General features: G+C 43.8%; 1 pseudogene; it reads left to right on the top strand.

The window, feature by feature from the left end:
• Positions 1–7,962: 7,962 nt before the first annotated feature.
• Positions 7,963–8,080, top strand: LOC124709354 (annotated as a pseudogene).
• The last annotated feature ends 15,881 nt before the right edge of the window (positions 8,081–23,961 follow it).

Below are 23,961 nucleotides of genomic sequence, written 5' to 3'. Positions count from 1 at the left end.
CTTCAAGTTGTGTCACTTGGTGTTGTACTTCTGTGGAAAGATATGGACTTTCAGAACAGCTGTGTGCAATCTAAAGTGCTACAACCATGATGCAATCCTTCCCTTTGCTATCCTAATTTTTGTCACATAATGAAAATCATTTTTTGGTAACATCATTTATGTTCGTGGGTTATACATTTTTTTTTCGATTCGATGAACTCCAGTGCGAGTACACTTATGTCACTGGTCGACATGATGTTTTGCCATTATGTTTATTTGTTGTGAAAATGCTAAAGACATTTTTCAGTGCGTGTGCACTTTGGACATGATTTTTTGCCATTATGTTTATTTATTGCGAAAATGCTAAAGACATTTTTTTCGATTTGTTCTGAAGTACAGTATATGTACACTCTTGTCTTTTATATTGTATATACATTTTTATTTTAATGATATGTTCTGAACTATAGTGCATGTGCACTTATGTTAGGTGTTAATATGTTTTCTACTGAACTTCAGTGCCTGTGCACTTTCTCATTTTTCAATATGATTTGTACTATTCAATACTTCAATGCGTATGCACTTATGTCATTTGTTACTAATTGTATATACATTTCATCATTTACTGATATGTTCTCAACTGCAGTGCATGTGCACTCATGCCACTTGTCAACATAATATTTTTGCCATTCTGTTTATTCATTCTGAATATGCTAAAGAATTTTTTCAGTGCCTGTGCACTTTGTTATCTATCAAATAATTTGTATACACATTTTTCTGATTTGCTACTATGTTGTGTACTCACATTTTGTCTTTGTCTTATATATTTTGTACTTAGTGCGTGTGCACAACATCTAATTCATGTACTACATCTAAATATTCTGTAAATTGTAGAAGTTTATTAATTAGAAAAAAATTTTGCTGCGATTGGCAAGTCCAAATGACTCACCATCGCTGCCAAATTTTTGCCCCCCCAGTGGAGGGTTATGAAACACGTATGTAACGCAGCAGCGATGGCGAGGCATTGCAGCGTCTCTGACCAGAGGGTCTGCGCTTGACCGCGCGAGTGTTGCGAGCGGTTCTCAGTCTGTAGCTCAGTTTAGTTGCGCGCAGTATGTCGGTAATAGCAGTCGAGTGCGGTTGTGTGATGTAGGCGGTCGGCAACACTGTTCAAGATGCTGAATGAGGTATACTGTTAATTAATATAATCATTAGATAATGTAAAAATTTATTTATTGTAATTAATTTCCAACAAATGCCCCAATAATAATTTTTATTTTAAAAGCATTTTTCCAAAAAAATTTTATTTTCTATTGAACTAAAGATTTCGTTGCACTTCCCATTTCATTCCACTTCTTTTAAAGAAAATTTTCAGTAAAATTACAGAAAAAAGGAATATTATTATTTGCAATGCAGTTCCTCCAAGCCGTGCGCAAAGATAAGAGCAGAAATTTGACATCCAGTTATTCTGAGGTAAGACTTTAATTCTGATTGTTTTGCACAGGGCCAAAGACCGATATTTCGGTTTAATTGAATTTTCTTATCATTGAATGGACTTTAATTTTGGTGAAGAATTTATATTTGAGTCAGATTGCGAATTTCACATTTTTGTTGCCATTGTCAGTACATTTCATTGTGGGAAAGTTACACTTAGCGCAATGTCCATTAGCATTCCTAAATAATATTGTCATTACTTTAAAATTTCGGTGGGGAGGTTACACTCGGCTCTCATTTGTATTAAGTATTGTCTTTTTCCCTTTAAAATTACGGTGGGGAGGTTACACGTTGGATTTTGTTGCTAGGTGGGGTCGCTTCAGAGATATGAAGGTTAACTACGTTTTTTTAAACGGGATGCTGTAGTTTGGTACTTATATTCTGATATCGACTATCGAGAGGCATCCAACGATGTTTAATAGTAAGGTCTTTGAAGGTCAACAAAGGTCACAAAGGTGGAATGAACGTTCATTTACAGAAGGTGTTCGAAGTGATGACCATTGGTATCAATGCAGTGCTGCAATTCTTCTTATCATGGATTGAGTGGTATTCCTTACCACAACGGCACTTATCGGAGCACATGCCCTGACAATTCTCTCTCGCATATCTTCAGGTGTAGTGGAAACGCCTTTATAAAAAATGTCTTTTATGAATGCCCACAAGAAAAAATCCAGAGGCGTCAAGTCTGGCGAACGAATCGGCCACGACACATCTCCCCCGCGTCCAATCCGACGGTTCCGGAATTGTCTCTGCAACTCATTTCTAGCCATCAGCGAAAAATGTGCGGTACACCCATTGTCTTGATACCTCACTCTGTTCCTTGTTCCTATAGGTATTTCTTCCAGTAACAGACCTAATTTTTCTTGCAGGAATGTGGTGTACTTTCTACCATTAAGATTACCTTCGATGAAATAGGGGCCTATAATTCTGTGCTCCAGAATCCCACACTATGCATTCACCGACCACGGTTTTTGGTGTGCAACTTAACGCAGCCAACATGGATTTTTCAGTTGCCCAACAACGCACGTTATGCAAATTAACATTTCCATGGTTCATGAATGTAGCCATGTCAGTAAATAAAATAAAATTAATAAATATGTCATCCCTCTGAATCGAAGTTGAGACCATCGCCAGAATTCAATGCGATGCATACAATCCGTATCAGTTAATTGTTGGTGGAGACTGATATGATAAGAATGATATTTATGGCGATGCAGAACACGAACAACACTACTCTGGCTGATGCCAGATTCCCTTGCGATTTGACGCGAACTAACACAAAGCTCTCGAACAACAGTGGAAAGAGTATCAATTTCCGTTTCCTCGTTATTAACTTTCCTTTGCCGGATATGTCACATATTTAAATGTACGACGTGTAGGGTGAGTACTCAGAGGATATCTAGCTCTCACTGAATTTCTTTGGCATTATCCGTAAATGAGAAGCATATCGACTTGTTCTTCGAAGGAATACATCATTCACATTTGCTTGATTCGACGATACTAGTCCTACCGTTCCTATTAGTGTTGTATAGCGAAACCGTCGAATGGTGTTTGCATGTCAAAAATGGTTCAAATGGCTCTGAGCACTATGGGACTTAACATTTTAGGTCATCAGTCCCCTAGAACTTAGAACTACTTAAACCTAACTAACCTAAGGACATCACAAACATCCATGCCCGAGGCAGGATTCGAACCTGCGACCGTAGCAGTCCCGCGGTTCCGGACTGTAGCCCCTAGAACCGCACGGCCACCCTGGCCGGCTATAGCATCACATTAAAAAAAAAAAAAAAAAAACTTTACCTACAAGAGCGTTTGCATGTCAATGGCACGTTAGATGGATACGCCGTATTCGGCGAATATTTACTATTTTCATGAAATACGAGAGAGAATTGTCAGGGCATGTGCTTCGACAAGTACCGAAGTGATAAATAATACCACTCAATCCGTGATAAGAAGATTAAGGCACTGCCCTGATACCAATGATCACCACTTCGAACACCTTCTGTAAATGGATGTTCACGCCACCTTTTTGACCTTCGTTGACCTTCAAAGACCTTACTGTGACAGATCATTGGATTCGACTCGATAGCCGCTATCAGAAAATAAGTACCAAACTATAGCATCACAAAAAAATGTCTCTGAGTACTATGGGACTTAACTTCTAAGGTCATCAGTCCCCTAGAACTTAGAACTACTTAAACCTAACTAACCTAAGGACATCACACACATCCATGCCCGAAGCAGGATTCGAACCTGCGACCGTAGCGGTCGCGCGGTTCCAGACTGTAGCGCCTAGAACCGCTCGGCCACCCTAGCCGGCTACAGCATCACATTCAAAAAAAAAATTTTACCTACAGGAGCCCTCGTTGTCCCATGCAACGTGTCCCACAAACTTTTCTGTTACTATCTTACTTTCGGAGTTATTCTAGGCGGCAATATTTAGTGAGGAGGAGGAGGAGGAGATTAGTGTTTAACGTCCTGTCGACAACGAGGTCATTAGAGACGGAGCGCAAGCTCGGGTGAGGGAAGGATGGGGAAGGAAATCGGCCGTGCCCTTTCAAAGGAACCATCCCGGCATTTGCCTGAAGCGATTTAGGGAAATCACGGAAAACCTAAATCAGGATGACCGGAGACGGGATTGAACCGTCGTCCTCCCGAATGCGAGTCCAGTGTGCTAACCACTGCGCCACCTCGCTCGGTAATATTTAGTGACTCACCCTGTATATTGAGAGGCTAATGTCAGAATTCCTAGACTTCTGAACAGGGGCCGACAAAAGGTTCGTGAACTTACAGCACATATCGCTTACAGCCCGTTTCTGAGCCAAACATACCCTTTTTTAATGGGTAGCGCTACTCGAGAAAAAAAGACGAATGTCATAAGCGAATGAAAATAAACAAAAGGAGACCAATTTTCGTGTTGGACTATCACTTATTGCAGATATTGTTCTGATGGTTACTACAGCAGTATTCGTTTTTGAACAAAATCCTGAACATGGGTTGTCCATGATAGCTTACCATCTATCTGAACACCTAGGATCTTGGACTGTTCACACTCACCAGTCATAGGCCCGTCTTGTATAATTGTGTAGTAGAATTGTGTGTTAGAAAGTATTAAAACTGAGTCTTACTGTGATTCAGCATCAATTTGTATTCTGAGGGTCTACAAATTCAGAAAAGTCGTCAGGATGCAGATCACATCTGCCTTTAGATCTTCATCTGGACTGCTACTTCTCATGCTGAAGTCACACAGAGTTACAATTCTAAACATATCTGACAGCAGCAACCGTAAAAAAACTTTCACTAAATAATGTATGCAGTCGGTCAGTTTCACAAAGTTTATTTTATTAAGATTTGACCAGGTTTCAGTACCATTAAGAGTAACTTCTTCAGCAGGAATAAAGTCACATAACTTCCATAAAGTTCAAATTACACTGATGGGCCGGAACATTTGACCACCACTCAGAGCGACGCTGGATGCAGCCTGGTGGCGTTGCGGGCACGTGACGCGATAACAAATGTATGTAACCGGAGTAGTCAAGGACGGGGGATCATCCTAGCGAAAACATGGGCTGCAAATGGGGAAACCCTTGAGATAAGCTACTTTGACAAAGGGGAGATTATTATTAAGTAAGGCCTGTGAACGAATATCTCGAAACCGGCGAAGATGTTCGAATGTTCACGTGCTACTGTTGTGAGCCTCTACGGAAAGAGGTAGAAGGACTGTGAAACTAACACTAGGCGCTAAATGGTTGAACGTCTACAACTCTTCACAGAACGTGGTCTTCGGAGGCTTGTGTGCTCTGTAAAGTAGGATAGATCGTGATATGTGGCATCTCCGCAGAAAGAGCACGATGCTGGTGCACGCACTAGTGCTTCAGATCACACCGTTCATTGTATATTGTTGAACATGGAGCTCCGAAGCAGACCACCCATATGCGTTCACATAATGACTCAACGACATCGTCAATTACGGCTTCAGTGGGCTCGGAATCATCTGGATTCGACCATCGGCCAATGGAAAGGTGCCGGCTTTTCGGATGAATCACATGTTTGCTACATTAGGTCGCTGGTCCTCTCCAGAGACACCGTCATCTAGGTGAAACGTGGCTCCGAATGTGCGGCGCGCCACGGACTCAGGTTGGCGGGAGTAGTATTATGCTATGAGAGACATTCTCCTGCTCTTCGTGGGCTCTGTGGCAATAATCGAAGGGACACTGACTGCTGCGAACCATCTTGTTCCATCTTGTTTGATGTCCTACCGCCGCGTGGGATTAGCCGAGCGGTCTAAGGCGGTGCAGTCATGGACTGTGCGGCTGGTCCCGGCGGACGTTCGAGTTCTCCATCGGGCATGGGTGTGTGTGTGTTTGTCCTTAGGATAATTTAGGTTAAGTAGTGTGTAAGCTTAGGGACTGATGACCTTAGCAGTCACGTCCCATAAGATTTCTCACATTTGAACATTTGATGTCTTACCCGACGACGATTTCATCTTTCAGCAGTGTAATTATCCGTGACTCGGAGCCAAAACTGTGCTACAGTGATTTGAAAAGCATTACGGTAAACTCACGTTCATGTCTCAGCGATCTAATTCGCCTGATGTAATTCCTACGGAATCATCTGGGTCGCTATCGGGCGCTATCTCCGCGTTCGTAAAGGAATGGCCCATTACTTACGCGAATTACATGACCTGTGGGTAGACATCCAATGCCACATACCTCCACAAACCTACCAACAAACTGTCGAATCCCTGATACGCAGAATCAGTGATGCACCTCGTTCCAAAGACAGACAACCAAGCTATTAACCACGTGGTCACAATGTTTTGTCTCATCAGTTGATATACATACATTATCAACTAAAATGCTCAAGTCAAATAGCAGAAATCATAGATTAAGTCCTCCATGAAAGACTGTAAGAATTGCTCCACAGATATAGCTTACTGTAAGTTCTGTGAATTTATTCCTCCTGAAGAAGATACCTCTAGTGCTATTGAAACCTGGCCACGGCTTATTACAATAAACTTTGAGCAACCGATTGGCTGTATATATCATTTACAGAAAGTCACATAATGTTCATAATTTCATGCTGGTGGTCACACAGTCGTATAGCAGCACGACTGGAATTCTGTCAGAGACAGTGGGTATATCAATCGATGACGCACGCAAGTGCAGTGGTGCTCCAAACGGATGCAGCCTTTCGAACAACGGAGGTATGACAAGTGTCCCCAGGGCGATGCAGCTACGGATCGCGGTCCTCACCGCCATCGCTTTGGAGCAGGTCCCTGCTCTCTCCGTGCGTCACGTTTGATGGTGGTCAGCTGTCAGACGTCAGTTTTGACGGCTCCCGTTGTGTTGTCCTAGACAGATAAACTGTGTGTCCTTGCCTCAAGATAAATAAACAGAAACGGTACAAACTGCTGCCTTGGCGTCATAAGACACCGAAGAAAGTTTTAAAGTTTCCAGATAGCGCAAGAAATCTCGATCTCCAAGCCACATTCCTTAAAAGTTGGTTTTCTTCAAATCTGAAGACTGTATCGAGATTCTATCGTAATGCAGGGTCAGACGCTTAAGACAACACACATTTTATGGGGTACAGTACACGATATCGAAAAATAGGTTTCTTGTGAATGATTGTACGACGGTGCCCAGAAAGTAATGCACCGCATTTTTTTTTTTCTCAGCCGAAAACAATGCTAAGAATGCAAAACTTTACGTGTATATTATCTGAAGCCTCCTCAGTGACAAGTTTCTGTCACTCCCGACAGATAGCGTAGCAGCAGGACAGTTTCAAAATGGCGTCTGTAGCTGATGTACGTTACAAGCAACGTGCCGTCATTGAATTTCTCACTGCAGAGAAAGAAACTGTGAGGAATATTCACAAACGCTTGTGCAGCGTATGGTGCATCTGCTGTCGACAGAAACATTTAGTCGCTGGGCACAGAGCGTGAGGTCATCAGAAGGCAGTGCGGCGGAGCTCCACGATTTGCAGCGGTCGGGGAGACAATCCACGGCTATCACCTGACCTAGCCCCCTCAGACTTCCACTTGTTTGGGCCAATCGTGAAAGACATTTTGAGGACGATTAGGAGGTGATACACACAGCGAAGGAGTGGCTCCGCCACCAGGACAAGAATTCGTACCGACAGGGCATACACGCCCTTGTTTCGCGCTGGAGGAAAGCCATAGAATAGGATAGAGGTTACGTTTTAGAAATAGGGTGTGTAGATAAAACACCATTCTTTCGTGTGTGTGTAATTCCCATGATGTTCAACAAAAAATCGTTCAAGAAAGAAATGGGTGCATTACTTTCTGGGCAATCCTTGTACATGTAGAGGGGCGCAGAATGTTGTTCTGTGGTTAATAATGTTAATTCCTGTATCAACTAAGATATTTATTTTCATGGAACAGTAAAGGGGCAGAGGAGCGTGCACGCCGAGCGCCTGCCGTGTCTTTCTCCTTCGAATTTCATCATTCAAATATGGTGTGGAGGGGCCTTGGGCAACGGCCTTGCCGCAGTGGCTGCACCGGTTCCCGTGAGATCATCGAAGTTAAGCGCTGTCGGGCTTGGTCGGCACTTGGATGGGTGACCATCCGGGCCGCCGTGCGCTGTTGCCATTTTTCGGGGGGCACTCGGCCTTGTGATGCCAATTGAGGAGCTACTCGACCGAATAGTGGCGGCTTCGGTCAAGAATACCATCATAACGACCGGGAGAGCAGTGTGCTGACTCCACGCCCCTCCTATCGGCATCCTCCTCCGAGGATGACACGGCGGTCGGACGGTCCCGATGGGCCACTTGTGGCCTGTAGACGGAGTGGTGGAGGGGCCTTGGGCGGGACACCGCTCTCCTGGCTGCCATCGGCTTTCCATACCATGAAAGAGCCACTACTACTCGGTCAGGTAGCTGCACAGTTGACATCACAAGGATGAGAGGACCCCATTACACTCCTCCCACCAAGAAAACTGGGTAATCTGCAATACTGTAAGTCACGCTACCCATTCAACAACAGGACCATGCAATGGTATAATTTTATTAATGGTTTTCAAAACCTCTTGAAAAGACTAGGTATGTCCAACATCTCTTCCCAAATCCCTGGATCTTTTTTACCAAATTTGCTACACAAACAGCAAATTTCTTGAGAATCAACACTGTAGGGTTAATAACCTCCTAGCTCCGAAACGGAACAGACACACCTGTTTTTTAAGAACCTTTCACGTAGGTTGCCCACACAATAGGCATGTTGTGTGGGAATAGTATCGGTCTGTTCTGCAGGGCAGCCCACTCGTCAATGGTAAGAAATGAAATTCCATCACCCGACGTGTAAGCTGCCTCACACGATAAGCGTGTTGTGTTTGTATAGCATGGGCTTTAATGATGTTTTTCAGCGGATACGTGTCTGGAGGGGCACTGCTGTGCGAAGGTTGACATGGATAGAGAAGAGGATGGGCAAAGAGAGGGAGCAGGAAGGGGGGTGATAGGTAGAGGGGGGTGGCAGGAGGGGATGGACAGAGAGACTAGAAGATGAGGGAATGGGCAGAGAGAAGTACGGAGGAGGCGATGGACAGAAAGAGATGGGGGATGGAGGAGATCGAAATAGAAAGAGTGTGAGTACAAATTGGACATAGAAAGAGGGGGAAGGAGGGAAAGGGGAGAGAGAAGGGGTTGGAGGAGGAGGATATTGACAGAAAGAAGGGGAGGAGAGATGAACAGAAAGAGGGGAGAGAAGAGGAGATGGGCCGAGAGGCGGAAGGCTGAGCTGGACAGAGAGGGGGGGGCGGGGGAGGCGGAGATGGACAGAGATGGGAGAGGAGGAGGTGGACCAAGAGAAGAGGGAGACTGAGATGTGTGCATTCTACAGGGTGAACATTAATTAAACAAAGAAAGTGCAGGCACCGGTTCCTAACTGGAAATGGAGGAGAAAAGACCCTATGAACATGTATCCGGAATGCATCGTTGCCACAGTAGACAGCAACGATAAATGACAGTGCCTCTGACTACATGCCTTGTCTTGCAGGCTGTGTGATCGACACAGCGTATTGTAAGCAGCAGAACGGTCCGGCATTCATGTCAGGAACAAGCCGAGATGGTGTCGGCGTACGCCCAAGGAGATGGAAACGGACAAGAGGCAGCATGGCTATGATAAAACAAGTACCCTAACAGACACCGACCACATCACCCAACATTTCAAGCCTTTTTTTTGGCGTTGTGTGATGATGGGTTCTTTCAGACTGACGAACGTGCACGGAGGTGGTGGACTAAGCTTACACCAAATTTAGACATCCCTAGTACAAGCTACAAATCTGGTGTACGTACAGTCTGGCGTCTCCCTGCACGTTCGTCTGTCTAAAAAGACCCATGATCACACAAAGCACCACAAAGGGCTCGAAATTTTGTGTATTGTGGTTGGTATCTGTATTCCGGTTGGTATATCGGTGCTGCCTCTCGACAGTTTCCCTCTGTTTGGCTGTACACAAACACCATCTCTGCTTGCTCCGACATGAATACCGGACCATTTTGTTGCTTACAGTACGCTGCGTCAATCACACAGGCAGCAGTACACAAGGAACACACGGCACATGCTCAGAGGAATTGTCATTCGTCAACGCTACCTACCGTGGCAACGATGCATTTCCGGACACGTGTTCATAGCACCTTTTTTCCTCCATTTCCAGGGAGGAATCCGTCGCTCCAGTTCGTCGGTTTTATCACTGTTCACCCTGTATGTAATACACACGTATGCCGGCGAAGCAGCGAAGAAAAGGCTAGTACAGTGACAAGACGCTTATTAATGTTCACGTTGAGACTTTTCGTAAGAGCTGTTGTACAGAGAGCAAAGTTCAGAATACCATCTTGAAAGGTGCCACTATAGTGTGGATCCTTTCGTAAAAAGCTACCATAATGTTGTACATAGAGCATGATGCCACTATAGTGTGGATCCTTTCGTAAAATGACGGAATATGGCTACATTTTACTTGTAATTAAGAGTGATTTGAAACTGACATGAAATACAGATGTTACCAATGTGCTTGACAATGACGCTTAGTCGACATTAGCTAACTGCACGATTAAATAAACATCGCATTTCTGCCTAATACGGACCATGTTTACATTTATTAAGCATAGGGACACTGGATCCCCACAAAAGCAAAATTCCTAGAAATGTGGTGGAAGACAAGTCTTCCGGAATCGGATATTCAGTTGGAACTCTCAAGCCGTCTCTGTGTGGAACCTGAAAATTGGCCCACGCTACTGAAATAACACGGAGTTCATCTTGGTTGTAGTTTATGATTACGTCACAGATAGAGGATCAGAAACGACTGTTGCAAATCGAACTATATGCTAACTACAAGCACATCGGAAGTGACTCAGGAAATTATTTCAGATGTGAGTACGTAGTCACGTTCCAGTAAATAGCACTTGTGGAAAAAAGTAAACAGACGAAGGGCTTCATACAACAACGAAGCCTGACATAAGAGATTCACTTATCTGTATTTACACCACAGTAACGGATTCCTGCCGCCTTGCTTTTCAACTTTAGCATATTGTTTTAATACCTTAGTGAAAACTTTCAACGTAAATATTAACAAGCATTTTATCACTGTACTTGTCTTTTCATAAGCTTTTTAATGCCGCTGATAAAAGTACATCATTTAATTTTTAAAAACTCATACTTGCCTCAAAATATCGGTTCCTTCAAGAGTTGAGAGGATTAAACACGCAACGAAATTACTTGTCCTCCACTGTCATTTACCGGAAACCTATGTTTCGATATATTGTATGGAAGTATTTAAGAAGAGGAAAACTCTCGGTTCCTCAGCTATGTTCGCTTGGAGTGTCTTCAGAGTTCGCCTCTGAGAACAACAAACATGTTTACGGACTCCTAAAGTCAATGGGGCAGATTAGAAGCAAACGCAGTAGAAAGTTTCTCACCTGCTATGAGTCTCTCATTGACCTCCAAAGTGTAAAACAAAATGTCCGCAGTAGAAAAACAAGACTGTACAAGATGACTTTCAGCAGATCCAAAAACGAAAGCGAGGAGGTGATAATGCGCATTGTACTGGAGCACGTCTGGCTATAGGAAAATGATGCAGCTGACGAAGCGCATACAGGACGTGATGTGATTCAGGGTTTTGTCCCTCTCCAAGCTGCCGTCTCATTGTCGTACAGATGGATTGTGAGTCAGCGGGAAGACCAGTGGTCGGAGGTTGCAAAGAACAAAATGTGATCAACAATCGTCCACCCTAGCGTGGTGAGCCTCGTGTCAACCACACTGATGGAAGGAAGCGATACTTACAACGTTCGAAATACAACATTGTGTCCTGACACATAGTTTCCTCCTTCGGCGGGATCGTACTCTCTAACATGTGAAGTTTACGGAAAATCACTTTTGATATCTTACCTACTCTAACAGATCAGAAGTAGCCGGATACCACCGTATAGCGCTTAATTTCCCACTGAGAGTCACGAGTGGTGGACAGGACAGTATAAGAGGAAGCGGAAAGTATTTTGTTGTCAGTGGAGCAGGAGTGACAGCGGAATGGGTCAGTAGGAGAGCGCAGCTACATCCAACGTAGAACTACTCTTTGGAGGTCACCTGAGTAAAAAATACATTTCAAGCCCTCTAAAGCTGCCGAAGTCAACATCTGCTGATGTGACTATGACGTGGTAACGCGAAGGAACAACCGCAGCTAAGGCAAGATCAGCTAGACCTCATGTACTGACGTACAGCTACCGCCGACGGTCGTCGTTAAAATCGCGTGGAATCAGCTGAAGGAACCACTCGTGAGTTCCAGAGTGCTACCAGCAGTCCAGCTACGCCAGTGGCTGGAGGTGAAAAGACTAGGGTAGAATGGTCGAACAGCTCCTCGCAAGCCGGACATTTTCTCAGGCAATGCTAAACGACTCTTGATCTGGTGTAAAGAGCAACGCCCGACGCCACGGGTCAGTGGATGACTGGAAACGAGCGACTGGGAGTGAGAAATCATGCTACACCCTGTGACGATCTGACAGAACGGTTTCGGCTTGGTGATGTTGACGATCGTTAGCTGCAATCACGACTAGTAAGGCGTCCCGTATTGCCGTTTAATGAAGAAAATACGAGCTTACGGAGTATCGGAGCAGACCTGCGATTGTATTCAAGACTTTCTTGCAGATAGAACTCAACACGTCGCTCTTAACGAAATTAAATCGACAGGGGTAAAGAAGGTAAAGATAATATCCGGAGTACCACATGGGTGCTGTTCACAATATATATATATATATATATATATATATATATATATATATATATATATATATATATATATATATGGTGTTATAGAAAGGTACGGCCAAACTTTCATGAAACATTCCTCACACACAAATAAAGAAAAGATGTTATGTGGACATGTGTCCGGAACGCTTAATTTCCATGTTAGAGCTCATTTTAGTTTCGTCAGTATGTACTCCAACGCGATCAAATTGTACATTTCCACAATCAACATGTGTGGGCTGACGAGGATCCGCACGCAATTGTGGAATGAAGTCAACAACACAGATTTTCTGTGAACGTTTGGGCAGGCATTGTTGGTGATTTCTTGATTGGGCCCCATGTTCTTCCACCTACGCTCAATGGAGCACGTTATCATGATTTCATACGGGATACTCTACCTGTGCTGCTAGAACATGTGCCTTTACAAGTACGACACAACATGTGGTTCATGCACGATGGAGTTCCTGCACATTTCAGTCGAAGTGTTCGTACGCTTCTCAACAACAGATTCGGTGACCGATGGATTGGTAGAGGCGGACCAATTCCTTGGCCTCCAAGCTCTCCTGACCTCAACCCTCTTGACTTTCATTTATGGGGGCATTTGAAAGCTATTGTCTACGCAACCCCGGTACCAAATGTAGAGACTCTTCGTGCTCGTATTGTGGACGGCTGTGATACAATACGCCATTCTCCAGGGCTGCATCAGCGCATCAGGGATTCCATGCGACGGAGGGTGGATGCATGTATCCTCGCTAACGGAGGACATTTTGAACATTTCCTGTAGCAAAGTGTTTGAAGTCACGCTGGTACGTTCTGTTGCTGTGTGTTTCCATTCAATGATTAATGTGATTTGAAGAGAAGTAATAAAATGAGCTCTAACATGGAAAGTAAGCGTTTCCGGACACATGTCCACATAACATATTTTCTTTCTTTGTGTGTAAGGAATGTTTCGTGAAAGTTTGGCCGTACCTTTTTGTAACACCCTGTATATACAGGGTGAGTCACCTAACGTTACCGCTGGATATATTTTGTAAACCACATCAAATACTGACGAATCGATTCCACAGACCGAACGTGAGGAGAGGGGCTAGTGTAACTGGTTAATACAAACCATACAAAAATGCACGGAAGTATGTTTTTTAACACAAACCTACGTTTTTTTTTTAAGTGGAACCACGTTAGTTTCGTTAGCACAACTGAACATATAAACAAATACGTAATCAGTGCCGTTTGATGCATTGTAAAATGTTAATTACATCCGGAGGTATTGTAACCTAAAGTTGACGCTTGAAACCTCCGACGTTCAGTTGCGTGTTGTAACAAACAAGGGCCACGGTCGGTGAGCAGCATCTGCAGGGACATGTTTACGATGACGACCGTGTTTACCAGTGTGGCTGTAGTGCACTGTTGTGGTTTGGTCTAGCTGTCGCAGTGTCCGCATGTAACACTTGCTGCTATTGTTATTCTGCATTCGTCTCCGCACGCAGACCAACTGTAGTACACCGTGTTACCAGACGTCTGTGATAGTGTAGTGTTGTAGGAACTGTGACCATGGTGTATTCGAACCCTGTAAAGGCGGAGATGATACTCATCTATGGCGAGTGTCGACGAAATGCAGCTGAAGCCTGCAGGGTGTATGCAGAACGGTACCCGGACAGGGAGCATCCAACGTGCCGCACATTGCAAAGCATCTACCGCCAACTGTATGCAACAGGTATGGTGGTAGCACGCAAACGGGTCCTTAACAGGCCCGTCACAGGAGAAGCGGGTGCAGTTGATGTGTTAGCTGCTGTTGCCATGAACCTACACGTGTGTACACGGGACATTGCGAGAGCCGGTGTACTGAGTCAAAGTAGTGTGATGCGCATACTGCATCGTCACCGCTTTCACCCGTTTCATGTGTCGCTACATCAGCAATTACATGGTGATGACTTTAATCATCGAGTGCAATTCTGTCAATGGGCATTAACAGAGAATGCGTTGCAGGTCTACCTGTTTATCGATGAAGCGGGTTACACAAACCACGGGGCAGTGAATCTACGGAACATGCATTACTGGTCGTGGACAATCCTCGCTGGCTCAGACAGGTAGAGCGACAGCGACGTGGACTGTAAATGTATGGTGCGGAATCACTGGCGACCACCACATTGGTCCTCACTTCATTGCAGGGGCCCAAACAGCTGCAACATACATCGCGTTTCTACAGAATGATCTGCCAACGTTGCTCGAAAATATCCCACTGGAAACGCGTCGACATATGTGGTTTCAGCATGATGGTGCACCTGCACATTCCGCAATTAACACTAGGCTGACCCTTGACAGGATGTTCGACGGGAGTTTCATAGGACGTGGAGGACGCATAAATTGGCCAGCCCGTTCTCTTGATCTTACACCTCTGGACTTCTTTCTGTGGGGTACGTTATAGGATAACGTGTACCGTGATGTGCCTACAACCCCAGAGGATATGAAAAAACGTATTGTGGCAGCCTGCGGCGACATTACACCACATGCACTGCGGCGTGTACGACATTCATTACGCCAGAGATTGCAATTGTGTGCAGCAAATGATGGCCACCACATTGAACATCTATTGGCCTGACATGTCGGGACACACTTTATTCCACGCCGTAATTGAAAACGGAAACCACGTGTGTATGTGTACCTCACCCCTCATGGTAATGTACATGTGCGTCAGTGAAAAAGACCAATAAAAAGGTGTTAGCATGTGGACGTAATGTGCTGTTCCAGTCTCTTCTGTACCTAAGGTCCACCACCGTTCCCTTTGGATCCCTACGTAATTCGGTGCTCTCCGATACACACGATCGAACAGCGGAGGAGTGGTACTCAAGCGTCAACTTTAGGTTACAATATCTCCGGATGTAATTAACATTTTGCAATGCAACAAACGGCACTGATTACGTATTTGTTTATATGTTCAGATGTGCTAACAAAACTAACGGGGTTCCATTTAAAAAAACGTAGGTTTGTGTTAAAAAACATACTTCCGTGCATTTTTTATGGTTTGTATTAACCAATTACATTAGCCCCCCTCCTCACGTTCGCACTGTGGAATCGATTCGTCAGTATTTGATGTGGTTTACGAAATATATCCAGCGGTAACGTTAGGTGACTCACCCTGTATATATATGATCTAGAATAGAAGAAAGCGTCGAACTCTCTTTAAGGCTATTCACAGATGATGCTGTTGTTTATACCAAAGTATAGTAAGACTCTGCAGAACGACCTGCAGAGAATTCACGAATAGTGCAGACTCTGTCAGTTGCCCCTGAACGTAAATAAATGTAACATACTGCGCATAAATAGGATAAGAAATCCACTGCTGTACAGCTACACTATTGAGGACAAACAGCTGGAGACAGCGTCTGCCGTAAAATGTCTAGGCCTAACTATCCAGAGCGACCTTAACTGGTATGACCATATAAAACAGATATTGGGAAAAGCATACAAAAGACTCAGATTCATCGGAGGAATCTTAAGGAAATGTAACTCATCCACGAAAGAAGTGGCATATACGGCGCTTGTTCGCCAGATTCTTGAGTATTGTTCATCCATCCGGGATCCCTATCAGGTAGGACTGACAGAGGAGATAGAGAAGATCCAACGAGGAGCGGCGCGTTTCGTCAAGGGATCGTTTAGCTGGCGAGAAAGCGTTACGGCGATGCTAAACGAACTCCACTGGTAGACGTTATAAGAGAGGCGTTGTGCATCGCGCAGAGATTTACTACTGAAATTTCGGGACAGCACTTTTCAGGAGGAGTCAGAAAATATATTACTTCCCCCCACATACATCTCGTGTATTGACCACGAGAAGAAAATTCGAGAAATTAGAGACAATACACAGGCTTACCGACAATCAGTCATCCCACGCACTATTCGCGAGTGGAACAGGGTTGGAGGGATCAGATAGTGATACTGAAAGTACCCTCCGCCACACACCATTAGGTCGCTTGCGGAGTATGATGTAGATGTAGAGGAAGCAGTGAAATACCGGTGTGGAGGAGGTGCTGTTACGGTATGGGTGTATTTTTCGTCTTTAGCGTGTGATACCCTTATTAAATTTAAGGAAATACTAAATACAGAAGGCTGTGAACACGTCTTACGACGTACTGCGTAGTATAGAGGACGACTGTATCAGCACGATAATGCACCCTGCTATAGGGCAACACCTGTGGAGCAGTAGTCGTGCCCAAAACATTTCTGAATTGGACTGGTCTATCTACATTCCCGTCATGAATCCAATGGAGCCCCTCTGGAATGAGTTAGAACGTCGACTTCCCTGCAGACATCAGCGTCCAACATTACTCCCTTCTCCAGTTTCGGCTCTTGAGGAAGAACTACCTGCCATTCCTTCACCATTGAAAGGTCAGGAGAGTTCAAGCCGTCATAAAGTCGAAGGGGACACACACCCATACTAATGTCCACTGAGCGAAGTCGACATTCTAGCTCATTCGAAAGGGGGTTCTATTGGGTTCCCGTCGGGACGCTGGGTAGACGAGTCCATTCCAGGAATGTCATTCTCCGTGAACTATTGCCCCACAGATGTTGCTCAATATCATGGTGAATTGTCTGCATACTTTTGATCACATACTGTAGATGTACAGAGCAGTTTAAAGTGGAACGGCAGATAAAACAATTTGCGTACAATGATGATGCCAGATTGAAAGAAACTTCAGTAAGTGTAATTCACCCACGGAGTGGGTACTTTACAAAAGCCTTCAACGACAGTTACTTAAATATCGTTCGTCAGTCTGGGATACTTGGCAGGTGGTATTGATAGACGAAGTGAAGAATATCCTAAGAACAGCAGAGCGTTTCGTCACTGCTGCGTTTCGTAAGGATGAAAGCGATTGGAGAACCTCAAACAGTACTGGTAGGAGGCGTTACAATAAAGTCATTGCGAATCAGGGCGTGATTTTCTAGAAGAGTTAAGCAATATACTGTATCTCACGAAAAGATCATGAAGGTGATGTTAGAGAGATTGTAGCGCACACGGGTTCTTATCCACCTCTGTTGTTCCCGCGCTCAGTTCGCCACTGGAGCAGGAAATGGGGGAAGTAACAGCGGTATACAAAGTACCCTCCGTCACATACCATAGGGCACTTTGCGACGTATAGTTACAAAAGTAATAGGGCCAAAATTTTGCTTTGGACCCCGTATTTTTCACGTTTACGATCTATTTTCCGAGACATTTCTGTGCCACAACTGATTCCAAAATAAAAAGAAACAACGTACCACGAAGGAATTATCGAAATAGGAAGGAAATTGGCAATGGTGGTGTACACGTTCAGAAAAATAATTAAATACAATTTCATAAAAATTTGATTTTTTATCCAAGAATAAAGGGCTTCACGAACTGAGCAAGGCAATAACACGTCGGGCCACCTCTGACCTTACGCAAGCAGTTCTTCACCTTCACATCGATTGACAGTTGTTGTCTGTCCTCCTGAGGAATACGGAGCCAAATTCTGTCCACCTGGCGTGTCACATCGTCAAAACCTCGAGATGGTTGAAGGGCCCTGCCCATAATACTCCAACATTCTAATCTGCGGAGAGATCCGCCGATATTGCTGACCATGGTAGAATCTGGCAACCACGAAGAAACGCAGTACAAACTCTCGCCGTATACGGGCGGGTATTGTCTTGCTGAAATATAAGCCCAGAATGGCTTTCCATGAAGAGCAACAAAACGGAGTGTAGAATATCGTCGACGTACAGGTGTGGTGGAAGAGTGCCGTGAATGACAACCAAAGGAGTGCTGTTATGAAAAGAAATAGCACCCTAGACTATCAGTTCTGGTTGACGGTCCGTGCGATGGGCGACTGTTAAGTTGGTATTCCACTGCTGTCTGGGCGTCTACAGACACGGTTCCAGCCTGGACTCTGACTGGAGTAGAATTGTCTTCAGTGTGAGTCCCGCTTCGAACTGGACCCCGATGACCAGTGAATATGTGTCTGAAGATGTCCAGACAGCAAGGAGATACCAACCTGACTGTCGTCTGCCATATGGTCCGACAACCCGGAGTGATGATCTGGGGCGACATTTCTTACCGTAGCGGGACTCTTCGGTTGTCATCCGCGGCACATTGCAGCACAGCGGTACGTCGACAATAGTCTACGTCTCGTATTGTTACTCTTTGCGACAAGCCATCCTGGGCTTACATTTCAGCAATATAGTGCAAGCCAGTACACGGCGAGAGGTGCTACTGCTTGTCTTAGTGATTTATCATAGCCTACCTTGTCTACCAAGATCGCCACGTCTCTCCCCAATTGAGAACGTTTGGAGAATTATGCTCAGGGGCCCCCCAATTATCTCCGGATTTTGATGATCTAACACGCCAATTGGAGAAAATTTGGCTCTATATCCATCAGGAGGACATCCAACAATTCTATCAGTCAGTGCCAACCAGAACAACTGTTTGCGTGAGGGGCAGAAGTGGACCGACGCGTTATTCACTTGCTCAATTTGTGACGCTCTTTCTCTTGTACAAATCATCCATTTTTTCTGAAATTTTAATCATTTGTTTGTCTGTACATGTACATCACATTTGAAGATTTCGGTCCTATTCTGATAATTCATTCAGTGCGTAGTCTTTTTCTTTCGTGAGAGTGTATTACTGTATTCCTTCTGCTAAGATATAGCAAATTCCAATCTAAAAAAAGGCCTGTTCCACAGAATAAGACACCTGATTCAGTATTTAGGTAAAGGAATGATTATGATTGTCTGCTATCAATACACGATAACATATTCGATCCTTCACGAAGTCTTTCCAGATATAGCAAATTCCAATCTAAAAAAAGGCCTGTTCCACAGAATAAGACACCTGATTCAGTATTTAGGTAAAGGAATGATTATGATTGTCTGCTATCAATACACGATAACATATTCGATCCTTCACGAAGTCTTTCCTTTACAGAATATAATTTCGTTATTTTGAACCCGTATATTAATCATAAAGAGGTTCCTTTGTTTCGAATTTCTCATTTAACATAGAGAATAACTGTTCTTTCCCCAAAAAAGTGTTTTCAACACCAATACAGCATTATGAAGTTACAACAGGCCTTTAAAAGAACTTTAAAACAATTATACTTTTGAGTTTATTCTTTAATCCTCCCATTGTGCTACGAACATCATTTCGAAGGGGATTTTCTTTGCCACCAACTCTGTAATTCTCGTTTATTTACTTCAAAAGTGTTTAAAGTATCTACAATGTTGTTTCCAAATATTCCGCATGTCATTCAATGAGTACCTCCAGTGTAGTAATTAAAGGAAGATTGCATTATGTAAGTATTGTCGGCAACTAGATCATTGTCGATGGAACAGCAACTCAGTTTAGCCAAGCATCGGGTCGGAAATTCAACCACAGTCTTTTTAAAGGAACCATCCCAGTATTGCTTAAAGCGATTTAATGGTTGATAGCTGGACGGAAATACAATATTTAACTGCGTTACTAGTGAGCCACTTCTTTCTAAGACTATTATTTTAACTAGATCTTGAGGAACATTCGTTTACTATTATTAGTGCAATTTCAAAATTCGTGACATCACGAACGAGCCCACTTACTTTGAGGTTATAAGATGCAATGCAAGAAAGTTCTACCGTATCGAGTCTTACAGACAGATAACCTAAGTTTACGGAAATGTAATGAATGAAGCTTCAGCTCGGAAATGGTGTATCATGTTTAACCGCGGACGTAGTACGATCAAGTCGACCTTGAGATGGGACTGGCGAACTGTAATCAAAAGCTGAGGGGAAAATTCAGCAGGATAGTCGTTTCACTATTGTTGGCTGAGTGACACCATCTGTTCCCCAAATTTGAGAATTTCTTAGCGGAAAGCAATCACAACGAAGTTAAGAGGGACTTCCATGCCTGATTCGACAACTTGGCGACAAAGGAGTATACAGAAGTCATAGGACAAATGTTTAAAGCTGAACGATGACTATGTAGAAAAATACCAAAGACTATAAAACACATTGTGAAACTAGTTTCATTTCATTGTCTTGAGTAAAAACGTCTGAATATCAAAGCCTTGACATTGAAAATAGGATAAATTAGTTACAAAATCAAATCAGTTCGAACTAAGGATCACATCATGCACCAGTGATGTACAAAATGGAAAAAAATAACAAACAACTATTCTGAAGAATAATTTTAGAAGTCACTAGCAAAGGATGCCGCCGTACAGCCGGCGGCTAATGCCCGGCTAATGTGCCGCCTTCCCGCATTTTCCTGCCGTGCGCGTACGTCCCACATCGCTCCGGTCACTGTGTCAACGCCAGTTACAGCGGACGCAAGGAAATCGATTTCGTAATGTATTTGTAGTTGATGTCGCGACGAGGTGCGTGTTCCGGACAGCGACGGCAACGACATCTGTTGCCAGTAAACGGGAGACTGAAAGTTTTGCGTGCTACCGCTAGAGTGCAACAGCGTCTGGTAAACAACTCCTTTCTTGTAAAACGATCGGCAAACGCTTGTATTAGGTGACCATGAAATTTCGAATTCACAACCTGGTTTAAACGATCTATTGTTAATATTGACGCACTGGTCCCTTAGGGATAATATCTCTGCAAAATGAGAAATATCTGGACACCTTTTATTTTTCACTTTTTTGTTTATTTGAATCATATCAACAGATCAAATTTTCGCTGGAACAAATGACAGTTGGAATAGAAAGATCTGAGCCGCAATAGAGTTTTAAAGTTTACTTCATGTCATATCCATTGCAGAGGTTCTGTAAAACTTCGATCCTTCATAGTAACGACAATGTTCTCAGCGTAATAAGACAGTTTGATAGTAACTTTGAGAATACTTTTTTATGTTGGACTGCGAGTATTTCTTTTCTACCACATACGTTACACACTTTAGGTTGGATTCTTATCGCCAAAACAAGGATAAAAGTCCGAGCTGATACATTTCCCAAAATTCGTCATTTGTCAGTCGTCAATGAAAAGGATACCATTACAAGGTCCTCAAGTAGTAAACAGATAACAAAAGGAAAAATGCCGAGACTGATTTCTTGCGTCTACTTCTACATCTACACATTCAAATCCACCTAACGGTATGTGGTGGAAGGTACTCTGTGTGGTGCTGTTACTTCACCGCTTTCCTATTCCAACCGAGGATGTTCCACGGGCAGAACGATTGTGGGTAAGCCTCCGTATGAGCTCGAATCAAATTCTACCTTCATGTTCTTTTGATTGACTCTTCTAGGAACGCACCCTCTCGGAATTTCAACAGTAAACTTCAGCGTGATGCACAATGCCTCTCATATAGTGCCTGCCACCGCTGAGCATACTGTGACGATTTCGCGATTGCTAAACAAACCTGTGGCGAAACGCGCTGTTCATCTTTGGTTGCGCCGGCTGCTGTGGCCGAGCGGTTCTAGGCGCTTCAGTCTGGAACCGCGCTGCTGCTACTGTCGCAGGTTCGAATCCTGCCTCAGACATGGTTCAAAATGGCTCTGAGCACTATGGGACTTAACAGCTGTGGTCATCAGTCCCCTAGAACTTAGAACTACTTAAACCTAACTAACCTAAGGACATCACACACATCCATGCCCGAGGCAGGATTCGAACCTGCGTCCGTAGCAGTCACACAGTTCTGGACTGCGCGCCTAGAACCGCGAGACCACCGCGGCCGGCGCCTCGGGCATGGATGTGTGTAATGTCCTTAGGTTAGTTAGGTTTAAGTGGTTCTAAGTCTAGGCGATTGATAACCTCAGATGTTAAGTCACATAGTACTTAGAGCCATTTGAACCATCTTTGGTTCTTCTCTGTTTCCACTCTTAATCCGTTCCTGATGTGGCTCCCAGATTAACGAACAGTACTAAAGTGTCGATCGACCTTGGGTTTTGTGAGCTACATCCTGCTTCGTGGGTCGACAACGTTTTCCGGTCTGGCATCTGCCTTTCGTACGATTAATTTTACGTGGTTGTTCCACTTTAATTAGCTCTGTGCGCATACTACCACATGTTTAAAAGATGTCAGTGATGGCAGAGTTGAATTCGGCAGTCGTGCAATAATGGGACTTTTCCCCTTTTTATGTGAAGAACCTCACATATTTTGTGTTAGGAGTCACCGCCAATTCCTCTCCAGTGCGTCGATCCTGTGCAGTTCATACTGCATTTTGGTACGCTATCTAATAGCTCAGTGTTGAGAATAGTAATCGTGTTATAACAGTTCCTTGGCGTGAGCCCCAGGTGACTCTCATTATGCTAATTTCTGTCCGTTAAGAACGACGTGCATTGTTCTATTCGACAGAGCTCTTTAATCTGTTGACAAAGCTTGTCTGGTATTCCGTACGCTCGTAGTTTTTTCACCAAGCGGCTGTTCGAGACTGACATTAAGTAAACAAATAACGATTTAGATAACACATGACAAGGTCCCTCTACATTAACGAGTAGTGCCCATACTCTACGGACTATTTCTAGCAGCATATTATTCCCGACAATACATAAAATATCTTTGCAACTTTTTGTTATTGTGTCTTTTAGTCTTTAACGTGTAGTATGGACAGTCGTTTATGTAAGTGATGTATAATATGTGTGACTTACTGCAGAAGAGGGTAAAAATAATATTGAAGTAAAAATTAATTCAAAATCTATCGTTATCTGCAGGAAAATATGCATAATTAATTGCAATATTGGGCGCGTTTACACATTGATTTAAATCCAGCAGAATAATGCAATACCTTACACATTGCAAACATCACGTCTAAAAATGAGACACTACACGGAAAACCCATCTGAGATCGATATTATTTTAAGAATTTATTTTCTTTATACGAAGCTGCACATGTTACTGTTTTATCAAATTCTGTTAAGACAACACATCTTGGACTTTGCTGAGGTGTGTTGCCCTGTCTGCCTCTACAGTACAGGTGCAACCACATCGGAGGGGCATCTGTGGAGAGGCAGACAAACGTGTGGTTCCTGAAGAGGGACTGTAGTTGCAAGGGAAACGGTCTGGAAGACTGACTGACCTAGTCGGTATGAGCCAAAATTTCCTGCTGTGTTCTGCAGCTCGGAGCGTGGAACGTTAGATCTTTTAAACGGGTACGGTAGATTCGACAGCTAAAAAAAGGAAACTTCTGCATCTAACAAATCTTCGGACTGCAGACGACAACAAACTCGACAACAACGGGAATTAGTTCGCGAAACGCGTTGTGCAGGAAATAAAGGAAAACAGTGACCGAATACAGCAAATATTATTACATAACAAAGAAAAAC

Source organism: Schistocerca piceifrons, chromosome 7 (assembly GCF_021461385.2).
Source record: "Schistocerca piceifrons isolate TAMUIC-IGC-003096 chromosome 7, iqSchPice1.1, whole genome shotgun sequence".
In the NCBI taxonomy this organism is placed as follows: Eukaryota; Metazoa; Arthropoda; class Insecta; order Orthoptera; family Acrididae; genus Schistocerca; species Schistocerca piceifrons.
Note: the sequence above shows the minus strand (reverse complement) of the source record. Positions and strands in the feature narration are given on the sequence as shown.